The sequence below is a fragment of the Mus caroli genome, chromosome 9, assembly GCF_900094665.2.
Source record: "Mus caroli chromosome 9, CAROLI_EIJ_v1.1, whole genome shotgun sequence".
Taxonomy (NCBI): domain Eukaryota; kingdom Metazoa; phylum Chordata; class Mammalia; order Rodentia; family Muridae; genus Mus; species Mus caroli.
The window spans coordinates 93,194,700-93,220,237 of NC_034578.1; the positions used below are offsets into that span (position 1 = coordinate 93,194,700).

The following is a 25,538-nucleotide window of genomic DNA, read 5'->3' on the forward strand; positions in this document are numbered from 1 at the left end:
GGCTGGCCTTGAAATCATTCTGTATCCCAATTCTGTAACCTTGAATTTCAATTTCTCCGCCTCAGTCTTAGATGTCTTAGATGTAGCTGGGACAACATGCCTACACAAACCATCCAATTCCCTAGATGGATTCCTTGATAAATTCTATCATGTATTCAAAGAGGAAATAACAGAAATTGTACACAGTTTGTTTTTATAAAAGAAACCAGAAAGGATAAGGATTCCCCTCCTCAAATCTAACTCTCTCTCTGTCTGTGCCTGTCTGTCTGTCTGTCTGTCTGTCTGTCTGTCTGTCTGTCTCTCACACACACACACACATACACACACATACACACACACAAACCAAAATACCAAAGCCTGACACAGGAATCAAAAACTAATAAAATTCCAGACTTTATCTATTAGGAACATAGATGCAACACAACATTAACAATATACTAGCAAATTCCATCTAACTCTATATAAAAGATCATGTGTAAATAGTATTTATTTTAAGATAGTAAGATTCAGTTGGCGTACTTCACTATGTTAGCGACACTAAGGAGAGTGACCAACACTGTTTTAATACATGTGGAAAAGACTGCCAAAATTCCGCATCCATATGTAGTAAAACCTGCCAGTCAGCTAGCCATAAAATGTGACCTATTCAGATTGGTAGTGGGCACATAAGAGAAACATAGTCTCATTTTAACAGTGCCTTTAAGTTCTTCCAAGATGGAGACCAAGGCAGTCTGCAGGGTGCCCACACTCACAGATTAAAGGCTCTTGGGTACTGGAGATGAGGCACTGTGCCAACAGGGCTACAAAACCCCGTGAGTGAGTTCCAAGCATACTTTCTTCACAAAGAACTACAGAAGTTAAGAAATTTGCCCGGGGGGCTGGGTAGACATCTCAGTTCCTAAGAGCACTTACTGCTCTTGTTGAAGAATGGGGTTCGGTTTCCATCACCTACATGGCAGCTCAGAAAGTGCCTATAACTTCAGTACAAATGGACCAGATGCCCTCTTCTGGCCTCTGCAAGCTTCTGTAGACATGTGGTGTAATATTCTCACTTAGGCTCAGCTACAGACTCCAAAATAAAAGAATATGTATTTTTAAAGTGTGCCCAAAGTTCGGTAAACCTTATCGGTCAAAATCTGAATTTCTATTTCTCTGGCTTTACAGTCCACAAAGGCCTTCTTAGCCACATGGTAATGATTACTACAGTAATCTAAGGCCAGGAGCAAGCCTCCATGCCTGACTTTTTCCTTACACTTTCCCCTCCCACAGACCCAGAGGCAAAAAATAACCCCTGCTGCTATTCACCAGGGAAGAGGCAGACCCAGGCTCAAGGTACTTCCGCAGCCGAAGCCAGATTTATGCCACTCTGTCTAAGCACTGTGTCATCTATCAACAGAAACATTCAGGTGACAATGGCATTTTGCTACTAAAAGTGAGCCTAATTTGCTCATTTTCATTATTTAGAGCCAGTTAATTAAAATACCCAGCAGATATTTATTTCTCTACCTCATGTCACTCCTTATGACGGATCACCTCCGGGCTTTCACACTATTGCCATTTTAAGGCCTGATGGGGCCTGAAGTGGGATTCTTAAGACCATATTTCCCATTACTTTAACTCCGAACAAGGCATTAAAGCCTGTAAGGCTTCAGAGGCTGGAGAGGGGGCACATCCATGTTGCTGTTGTTTTACAGAAGACCAGACTCCCTTGGCAGGGGTTGGATTCTTTCCCTTCCACAGGAAAAAGATCTTCTTCCCTTTTGTGTGTGTGAACCAGCTTGACCACAACCTTGAAGGAAGTCTGAGCCCTAGACTCATGCTGTCACTTCGTTATCTCCTAATAAAGGATTGAGAACTAAGAACTGTGTGAATTTTGCAGTTTATAAAGCATCCCTTAGTAGGAAGTATTGCAGATTCAAATAGTATTAACCGTGTAGGAAAGTCACTTCGGGAAGAAAGAGGCCCTGCTCTGGATTGGTTAGCTGAATATTAAATGCCACAGAGGCCATCGACAGTAAGTGGATAGGATTCTATCTATTCATCTATCTATTTATTTATTTTGAGAAAGGGTCTATGTAGTCCCGGCTGCCCTGGAACTTGATTATGAAGAGTCAGGCTGGCCTCAGACTCTCTAAAGGCAGGCAGTACTTTGCCAGGCTAAATTGGGTAAGATTGGAAATTAAAAAAACAAAAACCATTAACAATCAAGCCAGCTTTGTCACTTTATCAGCAAACAGAAGCCTGTGGAAATCCAAGGCTTGCAAAAATTACAAGAGGTCAAACAGTTGTTAAAGCCCTCAACAGCTTTTGTTGCCAAAGGCATGAGCCATTGTCTTAGGGATATGCTGCTGTAAACAGACACTATGACCAAGTCAAGTCTTAAAAGAGGAAGATTTTAATTGGGACTGACTTACAGGTTCAGTCTCAGTCCATTATTATCAGGGTTGGAGCATGGTAGCATCCAGGCAGGTATGGTGCAAGCAGATCTTAGAGTTCTACATCACCATCTGAAAGCTGCTGGTGGAAGACTGGCTTCCAGGCAGCTAGGGTGAAGGTCTTAAGTCCACACCCACAGTGACACACCTACTCCAACAAGGTCACACCTCCTAATGGTGCCACTCCCTGGGCTAAGCATATACAAACCATCAGAGCCATCCTACCTTCTCTTGGTCATGTAACAGAAAATCCCTTTTATATCTATCTGTAGAACTCCTATGAAAGATTCAGCCCTTGGTGTAAGAAAGTTCTCCTCCCAAGAGCCTGCTGAGGCTTCTCAAACTGAGATGTGCACTGCCATAGGAAACTCCCTAAAACCAGTTATAAAACAGACTCCAGACTCCCCCAAATCTGCTGCCCACGAAATTTCAGAAGGCACCTAACACCCACCCAGACCCTGGAGGTTGCAGAACAGGTGGTCTGACTTAGTCTCCCTCCCTGCACTTTAGATAAGCAGTTATATCCAGAGAAGTAGCTTCTGGGTCTGGCAAATTCTCTCCTCGTCCTTACTCTCAGCTGTAAACCCTCAGCTCTGCACAGCCAGCTCTCTTGTGTACTGAGCTGTTGTCTTTCCAGGTTCCACCTCTCCAATCCGTAAAAGTCTGCTCTCACTGTCTGAGGCCAAGCGTTTCCCCTGTCCTTTTGTGTTTTCCGTTTATTTCTAACAGTCACCTCTTTGGCTCTCCCCAGCCCTGTCCTTCCTTCTCCTTTCCTGCATTGCCCATTGTTATCTTCTTAGAATTCTCTGCAGCTAGAGTCTACACGTACTCATCTCCCTGACTTTCCTGCACAGCTTAAGGAGAGACTTCACTTAATCCCAAATGCTCCAGAAATGTAGGCTGAGCGTCAAAGAAACCACATCTCAATGTAGTCAGAGGGAGCTTGGCATCATTGCTAAGATGGGAGTTTACGGATCAGTATGTTGCAACTCCAACAAGTCATTACTAACTATGACCCTGGCCAAAGAATCTTCACTGCAGCCTCCATCTCTTCACCCATAAGATGGAAGCATACCGAAGTGTGCCATGCCAAGCTACTGTGAAGGTTAAAAATGGGAACTGCCTAGTGCGCTTTGCAAAATTCTGGGGAGGAAAATTAGCAGTGTCGGTCATCACTGATGTCAGTGAAAACAACTTCCCAGGGGCCTTGAAACTGACTTTCTTCTGGTTTGACATCTCAAGGCAAAAAGAGTCTCCTAAGGGCTCACCATTCTCTGTCCAAAATATCCTAGCCTCACTAGAGCCCCACCTCCTTGCTCTTCTCCCGCAGCTGTCAGTCATCACATCTGTCCATCACCACCCCCTTTAATCAGCTTCACTTCAAGGCCTGTGTGACCACTGCCCGGGCCCTAGTTTGCTCTTAAAGCCTTGTGCAGAAACCAATGTCTCCTGGCTGCCAGATTTTAGGGCCTGCTTATGCATAATGCCACCCCTGAGCTCTGGCTAGCTGGCTTGAATCTTGCACACCAGTAAAACTGCTGAACACATGGCTTCCAAGTCCCTCCCAGACTCATGGAGGGTCACTGCGCCTGATGTGACCTGTTCCGATCCTCTCTCTAGCAACAGCTTGGCAGCTGAGTTAACCTTCAGCCCATTTGACAGATGGGATGGCGAGCTCAAAATACTCTGAGATCCTCCCCTTGTCCTGCCTCTGGGGCTTGCACAGCACTGACTGCATCTTTGTATGGTAGAGTCCCTGAAATCCATGAACAGCTGCCAGTACAAGAGACTTTATATTTCTATGCTCTGACAGGTCCCATGTTCTGTATGTTGTACTGAAGTTCTCAAGTGTTTGGGCGAGGACCCCAAAGGGGCAGAGGTATATTTAAAATGTTTAATTTAAGTCAAGGCAAGTGCCTGGAAAATCCATATTTTGAGCTGCAAAAGAAAGAGAAATGGCAGCCTGATCAATACTACAGAGGTATATGGACTCTTTTACTGTTCCATCAATGGCCAGAAGTAATAAGTCACCATCTCAGGGGACAGTCTCAAACTCTAAAACAAAAATGTGGAGGTCTGCTGTCCGCTGGGGATCATTTCTGCTTTCTTCCACCCAGCCGAGTGGAACTTAAGGCTTTCTTCACAGAGGCCAGGAGACCTCTAGCCCCGTCCAGTCACAGCCAGAACGGCTGGACTGATAACAAGAGCCTAGGTGGCTGGCTAATTCTTCATTTCCCTGTCAGCAATACAGTCCGCATAGCACCCACCAAAGGCTTGCAGATTAAAATGTTAAATCAAACTCGGAAGAGAAATTTGGAAATCAATTTCAGATTCCTGCAGAAAAGGCCAGGGAGGATAATGAAGACTGAATGCCTCCCACCTTCAGCTGCTTCATTTTTTTTTTTTTAATTTGAGAGAGCAAAATAAAACTATTGTTTTCCAAAAAACTGTAGCTAGCGCAGGGATGAAATGGCTGAGAGCCACGTGCCCAGGCTCTGCCAGCCTATCAGTGCACCGACACACCGACTCCCAACCTCTCTCTTGTGCCTTTTCTTTTTTAAACTCCTGGCAATAGAAAGCCAATACGAATTTAAATAATCTGGTTGTGTCCAAGTTTACAGGAAATAACTCAAAAGAGCTGTGACTTATGGGGTTATGGTGTGTGGGAGCTAATGCCGTCTAAACAGGAACCCACTGCAGCAGGTTCAAACTCCTGGTTTGATAGTTTCCTACACTGAACGTGGGGATTTGTATTAGAGGTTCTGTGATCATACTCTAAGTTGCCTATTGTGACTCACAAAGACCTGGCAATGTGGTTGGGAGGCTTCGTTTCCTAGCTGGCACTAAGCAAGACAAATCAGTAGCCTTGTGATTCATCTCGCTGTTGCAAACACTTCTTGGCCACCTCTTACTTTCCGTGCATAAGGGATGCACCCAGTTCACTTTTTTAAGCACCTAGAAATGAGAACTAGAATTCCTCCTTCCCTAAAGCAAGTCTTTACAGATGATCCAGAGCCCTCAGCAGGGATGATCCCAAGACTATATCTCCCCCCACTGAGATCCAAGCTCCCACATAGCCCAGAAAAATAAAACCAACTCTTGTGGTTTTTTTTTTTTTTTGTACTTCTTTCGAAATGCCTATGATTTTATCGATTGGGAAGCCTGCATTGCACGTTTCTGCACATTTCTATCAGCAGTAGGTTTTCATTCTACTCCTGCTAGGAAAATATATCTGGCTCAAACTTTCCAGGATGAGCGTAGAATGCAGTCATATACACCATTTGTTGGTTTTTCTCATAGCCAACTGCACCATGCTCAGGATGTTAGGAGTGATTACTCAGTGCCTTCATGTACTGAACTCTGCAGAGGAGGCAAAGGAAATGTTTCCACCCCTGTCCTCCAAGCTGACACTTCCTTAAGGAAGAAGAGCTAAATTCCCAGATTGCCCCAACGGAGAGAAATACCTGGACGTTTTTCATTTTTTCTCTTTAGGGATGAGAATTGCCCCCCCCTCCCATCACAGAGCATATGCAAATATATTTAAATGATGAATGTTTAGAGTTTGTACAAAGAACAGCCTGTGCAGTGTTTTTCCTTTGACCTCACATCTTCCAGGAGAGAGACTATTTGAGGGTTACTGCTGTGGTCTGAGTGTTTAAAACCAAATCCCCAGTTGCTCCTGTTGAAGACAGTACCTACAGGAGGTGGGTAGGTTATGAAGACAGAGCTTTCCAAGAGGGAAGTAGAGGGAATTCATCTTCCCAGGAAAAGAGGCTCAGGGGGCTTGGGAAAAGAGGCTCACAGGGGTTATTCATCTCTTACACTGTATGAGGACACAGAAAAGACCTTTCCCAGGGTATGACCAAGCTACTACCTGGATCTTAGACCTCCTAAATTATGAACTGGGAGAAAGGTATAGTGCTTTTTCCTTATAAGCCACCACTATTTATTCATTTTATGTTTTAACAGCAACCTTAACAGACAGGGATGACTGCCTCATTAATGTAAGTCCCCGGAGAAATGAGACAGAGCACAGCCAGAAGACAAAATGTGGGTGCAGCCCGAAGGAGCACTCATCAACTGCCTGGAAAGGGAACCAACGTCCTTGATAAATCACACTGATTGAAGTACAACTCAGTCAGAAGCAGACTGTAGATCACCCCTCTCCCCTGGGGGATCGTCTGCTCACACATTCGATGCCCATGCATCTGAGGAAAAGGGAGTAGTCATGCCCTCATGAGCCATCCAGCAGGCCTGGGCCCTGCTCTGCTCAGCACTTGCACTAGGTGTGGAGGAGTCCATGGGGAGTAAGGACAAACATACTTACCCTTTAGGAGCTGGCCTGAAGGAAAAGAGAAGTGAGTCTGAGATACAAAGTGTGATTTCAGATTATGCTAAACATTAGGGATATATGCGTATATACATACATTGTATGTTCATATATATATATACACACACATTGTATATACATTGTATATTCACATATACAATGTGTATATAAATATATACACACATATACATATGTATGCATATTCAATATATACATATATACAATGTGTATATATACACACACATACATATGTATGTATATATATTGAATGTATATGTATAAATTTGTATGTATATGTATGTGTGTCTGTGTGTCTCTCTCTGTGTATAGATAGATAGATAGGTAGATAGATAGATAGATAATAGATACATACACATAGATCTCTCTCTCTTTCCATCATATCTCACTTTCATATCGTGTGTGTTGTATATGTGTGCTGTGTGTATATGTGTGCATGTTTTGTGTATATTTGTGTATGTATGTGCTGTGTTGTGTATATTTGTGTATGTATGTGCTGTGTGTTGTGTGTATATGTGTTATGTTGTATGTGCATGTGTGTGTTGTGTGTATATGTGCCTATGTTGTGTATATATGAGTTTAATGGTCCCATCATGTCCAGAAAACAGTGTAGCCCAGTCCTTTTTGACCTATAGTTCTTACAATCGTTTCATTGACTCGTCTGTGATAGTCGCCAGTCTTGGAGTGAAGCTTTCCCATTTTTGCTTGAGCATTCCACTGACACTCTTTACCCTTGACCAGTTATGAGTTTCTGTGCTAGCTAACCACCATCCATTGCACAAGGAAATCTCTCTGATAGGGTCTGACAGAATAATAATCTATGGGTATCATGGAAGATATTTGATACAATATCCATTTAGTAGACTAAAAATAGTAGGTTCATCCTGAAGCCTGTGATCTCCCCAATCAAGGGTTCTAGTCAGAATTATAGAACCAATTTTTTTTTTCAACGAAATAGCTTTAACTCCAATTGGTAACCAGCTGGTTATCCCAACATTAACTATGTCACTACTGCAGCCATGGGCATAGTTTCCCATGCCTTTCACTACTGTAGACCTATTCATAGTTAGGTAAAACTTTTGATGATCATCCTTCCCAGCAACCTGCTAGTATGTTGTTGGACTATGCAACCTAGACAATGGGAAGAAGATTTTTGGTCAATACCAACATGATCTTTCCATATCAAGTCACCAACATGTGCCACAGTGAAATACCATTAAACACAAAGAAAAACAAAATAAAAAGGTTTGCATGTAAAAAAAAAATCTTCCCTCTTGGTATATAAAATTTCACCAAGAAAGCCCATTTTGGGGTTGCCCACACTGATATCTCTTACTTTCATTTTTGTTTCATTTTCCATGTTTGTTTTTTTCTTCCTTTACAAGAAACACAAACAGAAAGAAATCATAACCCTTTGGCACAGCCAATTGATAGTGACTTCCAGGCATATTTATTCTCAATTTCCTCCTAGTAACCGTTTTCTGTTAAACATCAGAGAGCATAGCTTATGTTTGATTCTGTCCCTGCATCTGTATTTCACATTATAAGAGCATTTTCTTACCTTGTTTAAGACTTCCTTCTAGCATTATTGTGAAGGATATATAATATCTCATCTGATTGATATGACAGTTGTTCATAACCTGTATCCAAATGGTTGAAATGTAGGCTGTTTCCAACTTCATACAGCTATACATAACACTGAGATATTTTTAAACTATCTGACAAATGGGTGATGAAATCCTAAAAATGGATACGCCGGGCATGAAAACGCTATAAAGTTTGTGCTGTGTTTTTGTAAAGACACAGCCTCCTCTTCTCACCTTCCCAGCAGATGTATTGTCAACCACACTACCATTTCAAGACAAAAGACAGATACTCAAGATACTAGGAAGGGCATCCAGTTCTGGAGGAAGCCAGCAGCCACAGCAGGGAAGACCCAGTGCTCGGGTTGGTCATTCCAGAGTAGATGAATTAAGACCCAAGAAAGCATCAGTCCTTGAGCTGCTCAGATGAGTTGCTCTCCGGGGACCCTTCATGGTGACTGTGGCCTCCACTGAGATCATCTCAGATCCCCCCACTGCCTACCTGGCACTTTCCTCTTGGCTAATTTCAGATGCATCATCCGATTGACTGTGAGAAAAGTCATGGCTCTCTGGAAAATGGGTATGATACCCCAACAGTAAAGAAACACAGGCTACTGTAGCTTGGTTCCTCCCTTCCCTACACTAGCAGCAGGGAGCTTCTGGCTTTTAGGAGGGCTCTATTAATTTAGGAAGGCTGCAAACCCTGGGCTCATATAAACCATGTTGATAAAGTACCAGAAACATAGCAGGCATATGCAGCCTTGCTTCCTTTTCTCCAGCAGGATCAGATCTTATGCCTTTGCAGTTTGCTGAGCATTTAAAAGTGTCCTGCAGGGAAGTTATGGGATGTAAAAGATGATCTGGAAATCTCTCTCTCTCTCTCTCTCTCTCTCTCTCTCTCTCTCTCTCTCTCTCTCTCTCTCTCTGTGGGAGTGGGAGAGAGAGAGAGAGAGAGAGAGAGAGAGAGAGAGAGAGAGAGAGAGAGAGAGAGAGCACTTTTGCTTCCTGATATTTGTAACTTGCTAAGAGTTACAAATAAATGAGGTAGAAGACTCTGGACTGAAAGGCCTGTGAAGGAGTTTAGTTGTCAAGTGAAGCCTTGGCAGAGTGCCCTGGGCTTTCTGGAGAGACACATTGAGACACCAGCAGAGAGAAAGCCATGCTGACAGGCAGAGGGAGATGGTATTTTGGATAAAAATTGTCCCTTTCTAATGAGGCCTGGGTAGTCATGACACCATTCTCATATTTGTGAAAGTCCCTTCCAGAAGCCTTCAGTGTATGGTGTTGGTCTGGGTAACTTCCTTACTGCCAGTTAGAATACTGCTGAGATACTGGGTAAGTCACACAGCTAGCTTGTTGCCTCAGACTTTCCTTCTGGTAATTAAACAGTATAAGAGACAGTAATGTAACTGTGCTCTTGGCAAAGAGATGAATCAGGCAAAAGTCATTTAAAACAGCAGAAAAGGCAAATAACAAATCCAAAATCAAAACTGGTGAGATAAAAATAAAGCTCAAAACAAATGTTGAACACAGCGGGAGAGGTGGATAAAGTATGACCCGGGCAGAACGATCGAAGTGAGACAAAGGAGGCTTGAAAAGCTTTAAGTCAGCAGAGCACAGTTACAAAACGGGGAACTGAGGGGGCAGAATGAGCGCTAGAGGAACATAATCTACAAACTCTAAAACTAGCAGAGACAGGCAACAGAACAAAATGGAAAATGCCAGAGCTCATGTGGCCACGAGGCTGAGTTCCAGGAGCATACCATGGCCTCAGCAGCCGAGTTGGTCATTGCTGTTGCACAGACTTCTTGCTCAGTTTTCCCAAAGCTTGAGATCCTAAGAATGTGTGACAATCTCAAGGGTCAGACAGCAGACCACTTATGCTTCTCCTTTGGACTCTCTCCTTTAGTGGGTGTCTCTCCCCATCCTAGCTTTGTTAGTATAGAAATCTGCCTCACGTTTCAGGTGGAAACCGAGCCAGACCATCTGGTCCCTTTCAGCTCCTTAGCTACACTTCGTGAGCAATAAGGAAAAGTGCCGGGCCATGTGCATGTAGTCTGTGCGAGTCCAAGAATTAAGATTCAAAGCTGTCATCCTAGATGAGGAGGCGAGAGGAAAGGCTGAGGATCCTATCTGTCTGTCTGTCTGTTTGGAAGTCTGCAGTATGCAAAGAGGCTTAGAAGTCCCTTGCACGGTTACAGGAAATGACTGAGATAAGAGAAACTCCCATCTTCTTTGTCCCCATCCTTACCAAGATGGCCATGAAGGTCTGGTGCCTAGCAGTAAGCAGGCAACAGGGAGATGCATATCCACGTAAGGAATTCCCATCATGCTCAGAAAGAGCAGACACACACCCATGGAAAACGATCATTTCACGTATACAAGAGAATAGAATTACTTAGCCTTTCTACTTCTTATGTCAATTTTGACACATTTAACTTATGGAAAATTTCTCCTGCCATTGGTCTCCAAATTTAGTGTCATAAGTCTTTGCACCACATGTTATTATTACATAACACCTGATTTCCACCTTCCTCATTCTTGCCATGCAGAATAGAGAACTTACATTAGGTTATATTGTTCACCACCTTTGTGCTCTTATAAATATAAGCTTATTAACAGAAAGCCCAGGGAGTAAAAAATAATAAAATAGCAAAGAAACATATACTAGAGACCCATTAGGGCAGAAAAAATTAAAATGCCCATGCATGTTAGCTAGCAACAGGGGAGCACGGCAACGCCATGCATGACCTGTTAGCAGTTAGTTCTGTCTGGGTTTTCTGTGAAGAGCCATTGGCAGTATAGGGAATTGGGGAGAGGGTGAGAAGTGACTTTTGAGCCAAGTCACTGGACACTGGGGTTTATTGCCTTATTGTCTGCCATCAGATTGAAGGCCAGAGGTCAACCATAAGAAAGGACCAGAGAATCAAGGGCTATGATGTAAAACCGGGGGTGAGCAGTGGGGTGGGTGGGTGGGTGGGTGGGGGCACATTCCAAAGCCAGTGGAGTTTCTGATAGCTTTGGGGATGCTGTTTTGTAGGTAGACCTTTCTGCTGGAAGCAGATGGAAATCAGGCTGGGACACGGAGAGGAAGAAAGTGCTAGAAGCTATCTGGGTTCAGGGACAGATAACACAGTAAAGTTGAAGAGAAGGGACTGGAGCCCAACCGAAGGAACATGGTTCCTCAGTCCGCTAGGAAGGGCTATGGAGAATTCTGGAAGGTATGAATGGCTCATTTAGCACTTCTGTGCTGGCAGAAGGGCCCTTCCTCCTTGCACTGATCCCTTTCCCTCCTGTGGACTGGGAAGGTGAGCTCTACTCTGCTCTTCCAAGAAGCTGTTGTAACTTCCTGACTTAGAGCTGACAGGGCCTCATACAGAATGTATATGTAGGTCTATGTGAGTGATCCTTGGGCCAGAGGGACTGATTGTCAATGCCCCTTCTATTTAGAGGACTATTTCCTGCAAAGACAGTGTTCTGGATGGCTAGCCCTACATCTGGAAGCAAGGGAGGTCTCTAGTTCTGTTTGATGTGACATGCAGAACATGAGAGAGGGAGAGGGAGAGGGAGAGGGAGAGGGAGAGGGATCCTGTCGTGGGCATGCAATGATGTAGAAATCTGATCACTTTTTGTTTGAAAATGGAATGGTAAATTTTGAGTGTGTTTCTGCTTCTTGAGATCACTCAGAGACATGCATGAGGAAGAGGTCATCTTTCCCTAATGCCTGGGTACCGGTTATCTCAAGAATAAAGAACGACAGAGCTCAGAGCTCCAGCACAGTCTTTCCTTCCATTCTCCACACTGGAATGCCACCATGACCATGTTTGCAAGGTATGCACTGCTCTTTAGAGTGGGTGATATGTAAACTTGCTGCTCTTTTAATTACTGCATCCATTTGGGAAATGCCAAGTTAAAATCAGGTTTCTTAATGGCAAGATTTTAACATGCTAAGTGGTATTGTACATTTTCAAGAGAACCCGGGATGTTCTAAAACATCCCGGTAGCAACCTTCCTAGAGCATCATTGTGAGGCAGAAGGTGGCCAAAAGGCTTGAGTTCTGAGGGTCACATGCAACTCAGTATCCCCCCGTCTAGATCATAGCATCACTACACAGGGGAATTGTAATGTGTCACCATTAGTTATATTAAATCTCCTGAAGACAAAAAGGCAGGAAAATTGTGCAGGCAAAAGTTTCTACAATCTTATCCATATAGCTCTTCCTTCCTTTTGCCGATAAGTTTGTACTTATGCATTTTAAACAAGCACAAATAATTTGCACTAAGATGTAATGGCTATAGAATGCTTGCTGAGCTGCCTATGATTAGAGACATATCTTTTAATCAATGTTTTTTATTTCTTTCAAAAACTATGCAGGGCTGATGTTCACAGGGGATGGAGGCAAAACATCAGAAACCAAGCCTGTCTGTGACATTGAGATGTACCAGGAAGCTTCTCTCTTAGACACTCTACCATGAAAGCAAATGTACCAAGCACTTTAGGGATAGACATAGGAGAAGACAGGAGGGGGTCTATAAAAGATGACATCTCACTGGGAAGCTGGGAAGAATGTTCCAGAAACACATCTACAGGAGCTAAGTCTTGAAGCAAGACCAGCAAGGTAAAAGCATAGGATGGCTTTGGAGATAAGAGCAATATGGAGGTGTAGGGTCCAAGCAGAGGTGCTCTCAGCATCTGGATGAGGAGCATGGATTCCACTCTGGAGGCTGGAGGAGATGTGCAACCAAGGACCAACCCAAGTGTAGACAAGCAGGTAGAGCTCCAGTGAGCTACGTCTCTGCTATGCCCTTTAGCTCTGGGACTGGTCAGGGCTGAGGTGAGCCTCCTTCATATTCATCCAGATCTATGAGAGTACCACGTCACCCACTTATAAGCTCCATTGTTATACAGGAGTTACTTGCTCAGTCCCTTTAGTATCTAGGCTTACCATGAAACTTTGTTAACAGGACCAAAACTCTGTCCAGGGAGAGAAGGCTCTGATCAAATATTTCTGAGCATTGTTGAACTATAACTGATTTGCTAGAGAGATTCTGGAATTAATGATTGTGTAGCCCTAGGCTAGTTCTATAATCTCCCTGAGTTGTGACTGTTCAACAGACATTAGGGATTTAATTTAATTTCTCTCTTGGGCTCTCTTCAGAAAGATCGCATGGGGTGATGGGTATTTGAGCCTTCAACGGATACACCATGTGCCCAGACACAAGTGTCCACCCAGGAAACTGTGGGCTCTTTTGCAGAGGACTCAAGAGGCATACTTCCTAAAGGAAGTTATTGTGGAGGTGTTTTTTAATTTGTTTGTTTGATTGATTGCTTTTCCAGAGCTGCTATAACAAACTACTGCAATCCAAGTGGTTTAAACAACAAAATGTCTCTTGTTTCTAGAGACTTGAAGAAAGAGGTAAAGATATTGGCAAGGTTGACTCCTCCTTGGAGCTGTAGAAAAAAAAAGCATTCTATGCCTTTCTTGAAGTTTCTTGTGGTTTCTCACAATGTCTAGGTCTCTGCTTTCATCTTCCCATGATCCCTTTCCTGAGCACAACTGTGTTCATGGTTCCCTATTTTATAAGGACACCCAGCATGTTGGATTAGAAGCCCAGCCAGTGCTAGGATGACTTCATCTCGACCGATTACACTTGAAATGAGACTGTTACTCCAGATGGAGGCCATGTTCAGAGATCCTTAAAGCTAGGACTTTAGTACTTGGGTTTTAGGAGTCACAGGGGGAAGATGACATAGTTCCTAGGAGAACATGAGACACTCTGTGAACTGTGAACACAGAACCTTCAGTGGTTTGTAGTCCACATCATGCCAGTGGTAAGGACAGCTTTGAGAGTGGTAGACATGTGGTATCTTCCTAATTTCTATTATAGGGGTCCTATTGATACTGAAGATTAACAAGCCCTGGAGAAGCCGGTTGGTGTAGAAAAATGCCCGATGTGTGGCTACTTCTTAACACAGGACTGACTAGTCTCTATTGTAGCTCACAACCGGCTCTCCCCAGGCTCGTGTTCCAGCTGAGTAGTGTTCCCTCTGGCCCTTGGCAGGCTTTTTGTCCCATCCTTGGAAACCATGTCGCCTCGGCCTAGCCATCACCCTTAAACTCAGGATCGTCTACTTCCAGCCGCCAAACCCCTTGCTTCGGAAGCCCCTCAGACCCCTGAAGGTGCCTGCCACAACTCTCGGAGTTCACTCTCAGGGCTCCTGGAGGGCATCCAACCTCTCACCTGGCTTCTGTTATGTTTTAGCAGTGTCTGTGCCAGGGGAATTGCCTGTGAAATATGTCGCCTCTGAGAAGTGAGAAAATTCCTGCAGAAGGTGTTTGCCACATAGACAGCAAAAAGGTGTTGTTTCCACTTAGCAGGTGTTTAAATTTTTATGAGACACAAACTTCATGGAAACCACAGGCCTTCAGATGGGTGTTTGATAGACAGAGTCACCATACTCTCCCACAATATCTCTGGAGGTGGGTCTGGTATGTTTTGTTTGGCTAAGTCGGAGCATGTGCTGGGGTTCTGATGGAAGATGTCTGTTTCTGTGCCCAACATAGACCGTGCTAAGAGCTGGCCTGCTTAGTACCCAGAAGACAATTCAACCTTGAAATGTGTATTTGTTCTTACAGGCAGAATGGCTGTCTGTTTCGCAGCTATGTGTATTTCTCACTTAAGATAAAATCTGGACCACCTGCCTGAAGGCATGCTGGGTAAATAAAGTTCTCTCTGGCCAGTGGAATTACACTAAGATTTCTTCCTCCCCACCTCCATCACGACACCATAACCATATCCTAAAACTACCAAAGCAGTGTCAATAGGTTGTAAGCTTTCCATAGTAATTATCCCTGTCCTTTTCATGTGTGTTCACGAGTTATTGCCAGACAGGTAGAACACAGAGTTGGGGGAAGGGTAGAGGCTGAATATAAAGCCGTGGACCTTTGCCCTGGTGGTACAGGCAGAGCCCGGGCTTTTGATCTTGGACTACACTCTAAGCCCACCATTACTGGTCTTCAGAAGACGAAGCTTCTTAGAAACCCTCCCCATTGGCTGAACATAAGAATCACAGTGAACACGTGACCTCAACACTCCATGAAATTAATTCTTAGTCATTCCCAGAACATATATGTGCTTTCACATTTTGCTACCCATGAAGTACAGGTATATAACACAGAATGAAACTCAGAAATAACTGCTGGAGGACCTATTCTTTGCCCTGCATAGGGCTACTCATAGGGCCATGTGTGTACCTTTGCAAACCTAATGTTCTTCTATCTGTCATTAGTTCCTGGTGGGTAATTCAGGACAAGGTAGCAGTAAGTGAAGTGGTCGAGTGAAAGATGCCAGCTGAGGGGAGAGGGCTATGATCACAGCAACACCAGTGCTGGCTTTGAAATATAAAGGGTACAATTTAGCTTCAAGAGATGTAGCCAAATAGGAAATAAAGGTATACACTGGCAAATCTTCAGAGGTGATTTGTTGGTTTTTTTGTAGATGTGAAATTTCCTATATTCTAAATGTTGAAAAGCAATAAAAACATAAGACATTAAGTCAACGTGAAGGCATATGTATCATGCAAGTTAGACCTGTCAAGTGCTCATGTTCCACTTGAGAGCTCAGAGGACAGTAAGCGCATGGCCTAGGAAGGGCTCAGTCTACACATCCTGGGATGTGTGATAATTAGCTGAAGCCACTCCCCGACTCCCAGTGAGGACAGGAAGCTGGTTTTCCTCAGTTGCTTGCTATGCATGGTAAGGAACAGAGTTCATCACGGCCTGTGACATGAAATGCTCTTCCGTTCTTGAGTCTGGGTTTAAGGTGGCCGTTGATGAATGGCACCCAAGACAATTAGATGGTAAGCTAAAACAAGTGAAGTACCCAAGATGTAGTTCACAAAGTGACAAACTATTCCTGACGGGAACAAAAGGTCCTAGATGTGTCTTAGTCACAGCACACCTACTCTGTAGCCAAAAATTCATTTGTTTACAAAACAACTTCTGAACCTCTGCTTGCCGTGCACACTTTGGCACAGAAGAAACACTAAGCCCTACCATGAGAGTCCACTACCACAGAGAAGAGTTAACAGTAAGCTAAAATGCTGCAATTATACACAGCAAGGAAGACTAGCTAACCAGGGCACTGCAGGGAGCGTCCTTGTCTTGTTTTCCAACTGCTTTCATTTTAGAGCCGACCCAAACACTGCAAAGAAACCGATGATTATGATATTGTATTTTTTTAAAAAAAAATCTGAAATTTCCACATCAAACAAACTAGCAGATTGGGTGCTCTGAGAGCAAAGGTTTTAGCACAAAGGTATTTTTTTTTATGGTGTCTGCCTACTTCTCCAGTCTAAATACCCACAGTCTTGCCCTACCAACCTTGAAGGCCCAAGTTCCAACTGGTCTGCTCATGTCATAGTTCCTCTTAGTCTTTGTTTGGCTGCAAGTTAGAGAACCAGAACATAGAGCAGGTATAGGAGAGGCTTGGTGGAGATAAACTACAGGGTATGGGCAGAGTCAGCGGTGTAGGAGTTACCTTAGGCCCTCCATGGGGATGAGGAGGTGGTTTCAGATCCCTGAATGGGCTCCAGTCCCTGCTTGGCTCTAGTGGGCTGTACCAACTGTAATCTGCGGGCAAAGAATCTACCAAAGGCTCCCTGCAGAGGGTGTGGAGCTGGCAAGAAAGGTGAGAAGGATTCGGAGGGACAAAGAGAGCCCAGGGCACAGTCACTAGTCCTTTAGCATCCAGTCATGCCGATCATCTGGAGGGGCTCTTTGAGATATCGCTACCACCTAGGCCAATATAATTGCCTTTCCTCTTTTTTCCTAGAGCTTAGGGACTGGGTCGTGTCCTGTGCTCACTGAAAGTGTGTAGAGTGCATGTGTGGATATATGGTTGTATTTGATTATTCCAAGGGGTTGGTTCCAGGGCTTCCAGAAGGTACCAAAACATAGGTGCCTTAATTCTTTATCATACAGAGGGATAGTTTGCTGGTTATTATTATTATTATTATTATTATTATTATTAATTTCATTATCTTGGGGGGGATCAACTTGATACAAATTAGAATTATCTGGGAAAACCAAACCTCAACTGAGAAAATGCCTCCATCAAATTGGCCAAGTCTTTAGGAGCACTTTCCTGATTAATGATTGATGTGGGAGGGCCCAGCCTACTGTGGGTGGTGCCACCCCTGGGTAGGTGGTCCTAAGCCAAGATGAGAAAACCACCGAGAGCAAGCCAGCAAGCAGCACTCTGCAAAGGCCTCTGCTTCAGTTCCGGCCTCCAGCTTCCTGCCTTGAGTTCCTTCCTTGACTTCCCTCAGTGGTGGTCTGTGACTGGGATGTTAAAGCCAAATAACCCTTTTCTTCTTCAAGCTACTTTTGGCCATGCTGTTTATAATAGCAACAGAAAGCAAACTAAGAAAGGCAATATTTGCATATAACCTGCAAATTTCAAATCATTTCATGATTGCTTATACGACCTAATACAATGTGAAAAAATAACTGTAGGTAAATACTTTAGTCATATTATTTAAGGGATAATAAAAAGAATAAAAAGTCTGTACATATTCAATCTAGGCACATTTCCACTTAATATTTTCTATGAGGTGGTTTTGAATTCATACATACCGAAGCAATAGATACAGAGGCTCACTTTGTCCTCTTACATTGCCAGTGGCTCCTCAAATTTAAGCAACGAGCTTCATATATTAATTGTATTCTAAGATTCTGGCGTAGCTTTTGTGGTCAGAAGTACAGGTTTGTTTCCTTCTTCCTATATGGTGATATGACACGGGCCATGCCTGCCTCCCCCCAAGCAAGGACATTGTTGTTATTACAGGTATGCTTGCTGGGCTTCAGTCTGCTCCAGCCTCTGGGAGAGAACTGACAAAGAGCAATGAGGTAGCTACGCCCACCTAGCACTGCAAAGGCAGCAGCCGAGGCTTGGAGAAAAAAAAAAGCCTCAGCTCCATTGAGCATTGGAGAGTGATCAATGGTACAGATATAGAAAGGGGAAGGATCAAGCCTGGAGTCAGAACTTTAGGTAGCTGGTGCATTTAAAAATGCTATCCCAGGGTTGTTTGATAAGGCTTCAAGTAATAATATTATATATCTACCTATAATGATGTAAAACTAAACATATATAGCTTAAACAGTTATGACACTTGGGAAGACAATGCTCCCTACAAAGCCAACATGCAAACAAACAAACAAAACCCCCAAACCCCCAAAACCCTCCACAAACCCAGTACCAGGCATGAGAAACTTCTGTTCAAGTTATTGGTCAGGGTAGTCCAAGTATCATCCTGGATAACCTAGATGATGGCTTTTAGCCTTGGTTGCCTCACAGGGTTGAAGGTGAGTTCCTACTGCTGCAGACACTGCATACTTAGGACACAGGACTCAGATGGCTTGAGCTGGCTATAACCCAAAGCCTCCTTCCCACAGTCCAGCTTCCTTAGTACCAGAAAGTACTATGCAAGCTGCTAGGAGAGGGAGGCAATCACAGTCCCACTCAGGTTTGATGGTTGTGAACGACAGCAACCAGCATGTTCAGATATCCCTAAAGGGGTAACTGGTACTAATGTCTTGGTGGTGACCAACAGCCGTCTAATAGGATGGAAGGTCTGTTCAATAGGAGGGAAAGACTGTCAGGTACAGAGGATAGACTATGGTCACTCTACTCTCTACCGATGTAATTCCTAACTACATCCTAAAATATGTCCTTAAACTCCCAAAGTATAACACTCAACCCTCATCAAAGGAGCTTCCCTTTACAGCCAATGAGACCATCACAGAAAACCACAACTGGACACAGATCAGCAGATCATTGGGAGCTCAGCCTCAGCAGATACATCTTCACCTAAGGCTCAGAGAACATCAAGGGAGAGGGAGTGGAAAACTTGTAAGAGCCAGAGGACCAGGGAGTACGCTGTGAGGCTGTGTTCACTAGAAATGGCTGCCTAAACAAGCCCTGAACAGTGACAGTATTAGTAGACATGCTAAAACAGAAGGGGAAACACTTACGGAGCCCTGTCCACAAAGAACTACAGGTAACTAATCAATGAAGAGAGAAGGAAGATTAGCCTTTCTCAGGGATGAGCCGCTAACTGATTATCTAACACAAAGTGGCCGATTCTGAAATCATATCCACACAAATAATGAAAATGGGATCAGTAGGCTGTGTTTACTTGTCTATAATCTATCTATCTATCTATCTATCTATCTATCTATCTATCTATCTATCTATCTATCACCTATCTATCATCTATCTATCTATTTATCTAACAATAATAATCAAATAAAAAAGCCATCAGCTGGAGTAGGGTACCTGGGAAGGGTTTGAAGGAAGGGGCACAGGAGGGGTTAGAACTGGAAAAGGCAATATGATATAAAATGATATAATTATATTTTACTTTAAATATATGAAAAAATATATAATTGAAATAAATGCTAAGAACCCATGACCTTTGCACTCACACATACAACAAACAACATGAACACATGACATACTCTTAGGAAAACAGTGAAAGTAAGGTAGTTTCCAAGTTGTATGATTCTAAAGTTCCAGATGCATTTCCTGTAGCAAGCAGACCTTTTCTACTTTAGGGTGTCCTACAACTCTGTTGGGGCACCAGTGCACCTATGTGCCATCCAGCCCTAGAATGGGTGGATGAACCACCCCTCCCCCTGTGTGTGCAAGAGGGGAGGTCTCAGCATCCAGCTCTTAACCACAAAGTCTACAGTAGTGTGCTTCAGAGCATTGCTGAGTCTATCTGTGGAGGCTGCCTGGATGCCACCTTGTGCCAACTCTACCCTGGATTGGCCTCTGAGCATCCTTTTCATGCCCATCACTGAGTGCATCTCATCTCCAACAATTTGTACTTACTGCCTGGTCCCTGAGTCTGAAAAAAAAACATTCCAATATTAAATATCACCATTAGAGACACGGAGGTTAAGCCCTAGCTGTCAACACCCAGGGGAATGAAAGAGAACAGGAAGCACCGATGAGAATTGTCAGTAAACAGGGCTCTTCCTCTTGTGGTCCTTAGCATTTCTGCCTAACACCAGCCCTGTTTTGGTTCCAAATTACATATTTTTCTTTATAAATGTTTGATCCCTTCCTTCTAAAGCATTCTTTTAAGGTAGAACAAATCCTGTTTCTTCTGTGTTGGCTCCTGATCAGTTTCAGTGGGGAAGGGAATGAGGCTGATCCTTGGAGATGTGGGCTGCAGCCTCCTGTGAAAGCCTGTCCTCACACTTTGCTGGTGTCTCCATGGACCAGGGTGGCGTTTTAACACAAGCCTGAGCTAGTGGATTCTTGGAAGAGAAAGATTGGAGACACCGTGACCATTCATCCTGAGAATCAGCATACTGGGGTCATGCGTGCGTGCGTGCGTGCGTGCGTGCGTGCGTGCGTGCGTGTGTGCGTGTGTGTGTGTGTGTGAGTGTGTGTGTTGTGTGTGTGCACATATGTGCCTCTCTCACATTTGGCAGACTTTAGAGCAATTTGTCATAGAAATGTTGTAGAATAAATTTGAAAAGCCTCCTTTAGGTTCATGGAGAATTTTGACACTCAAAGAACAGGGTAGTGCTATGACAGGGTTTTTCTGTGACAGGGTTTTTCTGGCTGATTTGGAACTAATATTGTAAACCAGGTTGGTCTTTTTTTAAAAAGATATTTTCTTTATATACATTTCAAATGCTATCCTGAAAGTTCCCTATACCCTCCCCTCGCCCTGCTAATACAGAGATCTGCTTGCCTCTGCCTCCTGAGTGCTGGGATGAAAGGTGTGTGCCATCACACCCAGCCACAAAGTTCATGTTTTCTAATGCTTCATCCTGAGATAATTTGGGAAGCCTGATGAACTTCTAGGGGGTGGAGCCTATTACTCTGGCCCTACCCAATGGCATACCTGGCTGACTTCCACAATATAAGCAGGGGTATCATTCTCCTTACAGCAGGGACTGAGACACCCCATCACAAGTCTTCCCTGGCATTATAGACTGAGGTTCCCTAAAACCTTGAGACAAAACAAATCCTTCCTCCTTTAAGTCACTTCCATCAGATGCACTGTCACAGCGACGAGGAAAGGAGCTAATGTGCGAAGACACCACCATTTCTCCCTTCTGGGCTACCTGAACGTTTGCCTAGCTAGGTGGAAACACAGTTACACCTGCAGGGGAGGCTTCTGGCTTAGGAAACACAGGCCTTCTCTTGACACTCACACTGAGGAAGTGTCCTGAGTCGGCTCCCCAAGCAGGAGGAACACATATTCCTGGGGTTCTCCTCTCTCCAGCCCCAGGGAATGGGCTTGCATCCTGTGTTCTTTCTAAGTTTCCCAGGCCCATGGGAAATCATTATGAATCATAAGCAAAAAGACAGTTTTCTTTCAAATATGAAACTTTCTGTCCTCATCTGTCTTGAAAGCACCAGGGTTTAAGCAGAGTTCCTCATGCTGTGGGTTGTCAAGGAAGGTATGTAGGTGTGGTGGAGGGGGTGTTGTATGTATTGGTGTGAGCTTTTCACCTTTCACACAGACTTCCTCTAAGAAGAATCATGGCAGCCCCACTGTCCTCCTTGGCTGTGCAACATAGATCATATATACTTTATATACCATACATACCAGACTATATTTACAAAGATAAAGGGCTGTAAATAAGACGACTTTCTTGTTGATTAAAATCTATAATTGCCTAAGCCACTTCCCATTTTGCTGTTATTAAGGAGTTTTGGCTTTGGGACCTGGAGAGTAAAGGAATATATCTTACACTCTAAACTATTTTTTTCAACACAAGATATGGGGGTGGCTCAAAATGTCCTCTTGGAGACTTAGAATCAGGATTTGAAACAAGCATAGGGAATTAGGCTACAGAGACCCTCACCGGCGACACACATATGAAGCTGACTACATGCAAGGTATGGGGAAGGCTTCTGGGAATTGGCTGCAATTTGTCCCTTTTGATGTGCAGATCTGAGGACCAAGTGAGCTCAGTTCCAGTCAGCCAAGTGTCAGGGCCAGACTGAAGCCGGGTTAGGGTTTATGTTGCCCAACTCTCCTCATCTTTCTGGATTAGCTCTTCGAGTGACACGCTTGGTCTGCTGCTCTCCAGCCTTCCTGTCCCCAGTTTCCCCCTTACCAGAGCACGTCTTCAACACCCAAGGCTGCTTGGTTTACACAGAGGTTTGGATAACTTCCCATCATCCTTAGCATGAAGTCCCAAACATCTTTGCCCTTTGGGTGGTTTTGCTTGACATCCCACCTCTGCCTTGCCATGAGAGACTACCATGAGAGGTAGTCTTGGAGAAATGGCAATGAGGGACAGCAAGTGGCTCTCAAGTCCCCCTGGCTGCCAGGCATCTCCACTATCCGGTGCTCCAGAGCCCAAGCCTCTGCTACTCCACTGGTGTGGACACATTGATGTCTTTATATACCTTTTAGCAACTTCACTGGTGAGTCATTTACGTACTCCAGTATTCATCCATTGCTCAGTATTTTCAGCAAGTTTATAGAGTTGTGCAGTTGTCATAATCCAACTTCAGAACAATGCCTTCATGCCAAAAAATCCCCTGTGCACTTCTATAGTCACATTCCATCCCACCCCAGGCAACCACAGGAGACAGATCAGCTTTCTGGTTCTGTAGGTTTGTTATTTCTAGACATTTCAATATCTACTCTCCTGTGATGAACTCATTTTATATGGCTTAGAAGTTTTTGTGATACATTCATCTTGGACTGGGCATAAGTAACTCATCCCTTTTTAGTGCTAAATAACAGTCCATGGCACGCTACACTATCCCTCATTTACCCACCCACCAGCTGAGCTGTTTCCACTTTTAGGTTATCATATCATCAGGAGTATCATTATAATATTCATGTGTAAGTTGCTATGAAGGCATTTGATTCTCAGATGTCATAATTATCCAGGAATGTAATTTTAGGCAACTTCTTACTGCTTAAGACTAAGTAACGTGGCTTTGCTACCCCCATTCTCCAATCTATGGGATGCAAAAATGCTATGACTTCTTCACATACTTGCTGACAGTACTGCCTGCGGCTGTCTTCCACCAGTGTCTACATTCTGGGATGCTGAAGTGGTCAGGAGCTGACTGTTGTTCAAGTTTGCAGTTTCTAATGATTGATGATGCTGATAATCGTGTCACATTCTCACTGGAAATCTGAGAACCTTGACTTTGAAGAATGTCTATTCAAATCTTTGGCTCTTCTTCAATTTCGGTTGTTTATCCTTTTACTATTGAGTTATAAGGACTCTTTATGTAATTTGCATTCAAATTCTTCATCACGTGTGTGAAAGAAAAATCGGTGGCTTATTTTTCATGTTCTTCATTATCCTCACACTGTTGAAAACAAACATTGCATTTATTTGGCATGTATATTGAAAAAGAATCACTTTATCACAACATAGGGACTTATTTGAAGACTTGTAACTCTGCCCTATTACCTATATTCTTACCTTTGCACTAGAACACCACTGTTCCGATCACTGTAGACTGATGGCAAGTTTAACAATCATGAAGTCTAAGTCTTCCTCTTTGTCCTTTCTTTTCAAAAATGGTTTTGGCTATTCTGGATCCTCCTCATGTTCAAAGTCATTTTGTCAATTTCTATAAAAACACCTGCTGGGATTTTGCTAGGAATTGCATTGACTCTGGAAATGAATTTGTGAAGAGCCATCATAATAACATTGGGTCTTCTAATCTATAAACCATGACTGCTTCTTCATTGACTTTGATTCTCCTTCTCTTTTCTAAGCTATGTTTTTTATGGTTTTCAATGTACAAGTCTCATGTTTCTTCTGCTAAATTTATTCCTAGATATTTAAGTACTTTACGTCATTTGAATGCAATTATTTCCTTAACTTTACTCTATGACTGTTCATTGCTAATAAAAACCCCATATACTTGACTTTTAAGTATTATCTTGATTCTGCAACTTGGCTCAATTTGCTGATTAGTTTTGGTAGAAGTGCATTAATTCTGTGGGTTTGTGTTATTTGTCATTTTTAGCTTCTGCTGTCAACGTCACACAAACATGGAGGGGAGACTTAATTGAGACTTTTGATTGCCTCCATTAGATTGGCCTGTGGCATGGCTTTAAGTCATTGTCTTAGGTGTTAATTTGAGGCAGAAGAGCCCAGCCCAGAGTGAGTAAACCATCCTTAGACATGTGGGCCTGGACTGTAGAGGAAAGGTAACTGAGCTTAAGTCCAGGAGCCATCCAGGAAGCAGAGTTCCTTCTCAGTCTCCATCTCAGTCTCGGCTCCAGGCTTCTACCTTGAATTCCTGTAAAGTCCTTTGACTGCAAGAGATGGTGGATGACTGTAAGCAAATGGTGCTTTCCAGACACAACAGGGCAGTTACACACAGGAACTCAGAGCATTTGTGGCAATGTTTGCACAAGACTGTTCAAGCTTAAGTCAGAAAAAAATCCCAGCAAGTGGGCAGGGAGGTGAGCACAAAGTCCTACCCTTAGCTGAGGTGCTATTGGCAATCAATAGCTGCCAGGGGAGGGGAAGTTAGCTTTCTTTCCTTATAGGTAAGGTCCACTATATACATGATGACCGAAATAGAATGTGTGAAATCCTGAGAGTTAATGTGTATTAAAAGGTAAATAAGAGATTTAGAAAGTATGAGCATGAATATTTGTACCCTGCTCCATTTTTAGAAGAAAGTTTCTTCTTTTTTGCCTTTAATTATGATGTTAACTATAGAGTTTGCTCTCCTTTCTAATCTTGTTCATTATTATAGCATAGCATATTATTCTGATTACTACATGTGAACCCCAATTTTGGCTCTTAGGAGAAACCCAGCTTAGTCATTGTGCATAACTTTTTAAGACTTGTTATAAGCAGAATGGTGGTGTTCATAGTGGTGTATGTCTTTAATTCCAGCACTCAGGGGGTAGTAGAGTCAAGCAGATCTTTGAGACTGAGGCTGGCGTGGTCTACAGGGGAAGTTCCAGGATAGCCAAAGCTACACAGGGAAACTCTGTCTCAAAAACAAAACAACAAAAACAAAAGTTTTGTTGTAACTTGTTAATATATATATATATATATATATATATATATATATATATGTAGATATGTCAACAAATTACAGTGCTGATGAAGTAGAACTTTTAGGAAGATACACATGTGCCCAG

General features: G+C 43.3%; 1 protein-coding gene across 2 annotated transcripts in view; it reads right to left on the minus strand.

The window, feature by feature from the left end:
- Positions 1-25,538, minus strand: part of Clstn2 (calsyntenin 2) — a 582,382-nt gene that overhangs the window by 154,320 nt on the left and 402,524 nt on the right. The gene's annotated exons all lie outside the window — the stretch shown is intronic.